General features: G+C 30.6%; 1 long non-coding RNA gene across 3 annotated transcripts; it reads left to right on the plus strand.

The window, feature by feature from the left end:
- The first annotated feature begins 1,200 nt into the window (after positions 1-1,200).
- On the plus strand, positions 1,201-3,064 carry LOC131599640 (uncharacterized). Of its 3 annotated transcripts, none has more exons than XR_009282869.1 (5): positions 1,201-1,518; positions 1,639-1,681; positions 1,838-1,897; positions 2,619-2,690; positions 2,772-3,064. It is a non-coding gene; the product is annotated as an uncharacterized LOC131599640 (long non-coding RNA). The 3 variants fall into 3 exon arrangements; XR_009282870.1 differs by having other exon boundaries at positions 1,209-1,518; positions 2,619-2,655; XR_009282868.1 differs by lacking the exon at positions 2,619-2,690 and having other exon boundaries at positions 1,226-1,518.
- Positions 3,065-4,047: the final 983 nt, after the last annotated feature.

Genomic DNA, 4,047 nt, shown 5'->3' on the forward strand with positions numbered 1-4,047 from the left:
TTAAAAATATTTTTTCAGTCTTTGAAAAATTAATAAAAAAATATAATAGTTTTCTATTCTTAGAATTCTCATATCCTTTTAATTTTGTAAATCCTATATTGTGTAACTTTCATGTCCCTTTAATATTGTGTAACTCTCATATCTCTTAAACAAAAGGTGTCGTGGCGGAAAATTTGGTATGATTATGAAGCTTCTCCCTGTGCTCTGTTTATACTTTGGCTTGCGTGCCACAAGCAGTTAGCAACAAAATACCGACTACACACTATTGGTTTGATTACACAGAAGGACTACGAGTTCTGTAAAGAAAAGGAAAGCATCCAACACCTTTTTTTCTAGTGCAGAAGCATGTACACCATTTGGAGAGGGGTGCTGAAGTGGGTGGGTTTTGATCATAAGCCACTAAATTGGGATCAAGAGGTGGGATGGATGATTAGGATCAACTAGGTCAAAGGTTGGCGAACAAAAAATCTTCGTACAACTTTTGCGGAAACGGTATACGCATGCTGGTTGTATAGAAACAGGAAAGTCTATAGAAAGGATAGTAATGGTTTAGATCATAGAGATATAGAAAAGACTATTATAGAAAGGGTTGTATACAGATGTTGGCAAAATAGGAAGTTACGCGAGTATGTGGCTCATTTGAGCCTTTAGGTGGGTGCTGTTTGTCGTGTGGGCCGGACCCTATGGGTAGCTTCTTGTTCTAAACTGTTTTTTTGGATATATACAAGTTCTTATTTCTCCAAAAAAAATTTGGTTATAAGAACTCAACAAATCAGTCTGTTATGCCTAAGTCAATATTTATTCTTACCTTTTGCATTATTTCTACATGAAGTCCCATTTGAATTGAAAATTCACATCAACCTGAAAATTGATCATTTAAACTCTTTCTTTGGTTCATAAATTGACATTCTAATTTCTCCATAATATACGAGTTGTATTTGTTGGTTAATTTTAACCAATAGACCTCATTCATATTCTGGCTTCCACAGTAAGTATTATGTCCTATTTTTTTATTATAGTTAATCTCAGATTTAATTAATTTATATTTTGTATTTGTCTCCAATTTATAATTACATGTTTATTTCAATTTGTATACATGTTTATATTTTGTATTTGTCTCCAATTTATAATTACATGTTTATTTAATTTAGAGTGGGTTACATTGGGCGGTCCGGGTAAGAATAAGTGAACCACGGGTACCCGGACCCGCCCATACTGCTTAGCTAATATGACGTCGTTTTGGCAATTAGGAAAGGGAATACCCTCAGTTTCTCCTCATTCTCATCTCTCTCGTCTCTCACTCTCGTGTATGAAACCCTCACACCGTCAACCGTCTCTCTCACCAACCACCCTGACTCAACCTCACCGCCACCATCAGCTACCATCTCTCACAAACCACCATTTATCCTATTTTATCAACACTAAATCAAAGGTTGATACAGTTGCAAGGTAATAATTCTTTATCCGTTTATGCTACTAATGGCACCAACCACTGAATCAATACGATTTTGTTGCAAGGTAACGTTTTTAATTTAGTTTTTAATTTTTGTTGCTTAGGGTTTCGAATCCTGACTTTGTGGTTTCGAATCCTAACTTAGTTGTTTTGATTCTGACTTTATTGTTTTATTTTCATGATAGGTTAATCTTTTATTGACTTCATGGGTGATTTAGTTTCTTCAAGGTGATTAAGTTTAATATTTTCACCACAGGTTCATGATTTAAATCGCAATTTTTTTTCTGATTCACATTCCTTGTCCGATGATTTATTTTTTCTGAATCATGATTGAAAATGTCTTCTATAGTTTGCTTATGTACCCACCCTGTCATTGTTATGCAGGTTTTTGCTTGTTGAAAAGTACTTGCTGTTTTGTGTGCTCAACCAATGCATTTCAAATAGGTTTGTACTCTGAATACATGTGTGTTTAGTGTCAAATATGTGTCTGTGTTCGACGCCAACACAACACCGACACATATAATTATCAGTGTGGAGGTGTCAAATGTGTCATACTTCAAGAGAAATGAATTTTCTCAAACTTAATTTTGTACTCATTCAATACAAATATCCAACCACAATCTAAAACAAGGACATAAGAGAAATGATTTTTCTAAAACATAAGTTTGTGCTAATTGTAAGTGTGTTAACTGATGTAAGTGTAAGTGTAAAAATAGAGATGTAAATGTTGTCTCCTTGTTTTTTTATCCTATGTTTTAGAATATAATAAAGAAGATATGGGTCAGGACCAAACCTTAGGACATTTTAAGAAAATATGATAGTGGGAAAAGGTGAATGGTGCATGTGAAATAGTTTTTCTCATTTGTCATAAGCCAACAATATTAATTGTGATGAAATGCATGTTTTTGTAGTCTTTTAACTCAATAAGCCAAGTATGAGTTAGTTTACTACATCTGAAATAGTTTTTTTTCATCTGTCATAAGTCAAGTATGAGTTTGTTTACTAGTGCAATTTGACCTTGCCAAAGGACTTAACAGAGAAGTTAAATGAGTTAATACAAAAACCAAGTATTTCTAGTTTAGTTTAGTTTTACTTGGTTAATTTTCTTTGATACTATATTTATAATTTTTATCCTAATGTGAATTTGATGTTATGTTGAATGTAGTTGGTAACTTATGTGGTGGGACATACTTGATATTGTGGTTAGTGTTAATAAAAATTCTCTCATAATATTGTGGTTAGTGTTAATAAAATTGTTAACAATTTTCTTTTAATTTAATGATCTTGTTATAGTTTTAATTTAATGATCTTATTATAGGTACCAGCTTATATAATAGCACAAGTTCTTGGATCCACTCTTGCAAGTGAAACACCAGTACACCAGCTTATATATCAGCTTATTTTCATCAGTGAAAATGCTTACCTACAGCTTATATATTAGCTTATTTTCATCAGTGAAAATGCTTACCTGCAGGAGTTGTATATAGGGACTATTATTATTTAAGTTGTAATTTAAATTTATGTTGATGCTGAAGCTATGTTGTAGTCATTTGGATTTATGTTGAATTTTAATTTATGTTAAATTAAGTTGTAGTAATTTGTAGCTCAAAATAGGTTATTGGGTTTAATAAAAATCATCCCAATAACCCGATTAAACCGCTCTTATTAACCCGTGGCCCGTTATAACCCAACCCGGCCAAACCGATTTAGAAAATGGGCGGAAATGGGTTTATATTATTCAACCGCGGGTTCGGTTGGGTGAGGTTTTTGGGCCCGAAACCGCCCAACCCGGCCCGTTGTCCAGCCCTAGATATTATATTGTTTCATGTTTTATGAGTTTTTCCCTTATGATTGATATCATCTTTATGATATTTATTTCTTTGATATTTTTGTCTTGAACTTATAATTTCACTTCTTTTATCAACTTTGATAATTACCTTTTTTTTATATTATAATTTTACAGACATTAGATTTGTTTAATTTTAGAGAAACAAAATGAATTGCTTAATATAATCAAGAGTTAAAAAGATTACATTCAATTAATTTATTTTTTAAATCTTATTATTGCAGACATTTTTTAAATTTTTTTTTAAATTGAAGTATTTATTTTTCTGTTTAAGATATCAAATAATAAAATATATGTTGTTAACGACTAATTTAGAACTTACTCTAAATGAACACTATATTTTTTTCTTTTCATTTATGCTATGATTCACAATACATCTATTTCTTTAAATGAACACTATATTTTTTTCTTTTCATTTATGCTATGATTCACAATACATCTATTTCTTGCAAAATAGCTTTAGATTAAAGAGGCCATTAAAGATGATTGTGAACAGAAATACGGATTGTAATATTTTATTTTTATTTATTTACAAGTTTATTATGTAATTGAATAAGATCAATATAGAGCTTGATAAAATAGAAAATATTTAAATTTAATTGTTAAATAGGAAAAATAATAAAGTAGTTGAAGATAAATATATAAGTTAATTAAATCGATCATTGTTAAGAAAAAAATTTAAACACTAATTTAGAAAAAAACAATTGTGCAAAATAGATAAAAAAGAAATAGTATTCTCAATAGAGTT

The sequence above is a fragment of the Vicia villosa genome, linkage group LG4, assembly GCF_029867415.1.
Source record: "Vicia villosa cultivar HV-30 ecotype Madison, WI linkage group LG4, Vvil1.0, whole genome shotgun sequence".
In the NCBI taxonomy this organism is placed as follows: Eukaryota; Viridiplantae; Streptophyta; class Magnoliopsida; order Fabales; family Fabaceae; genus Vicia; species Vicia villosa.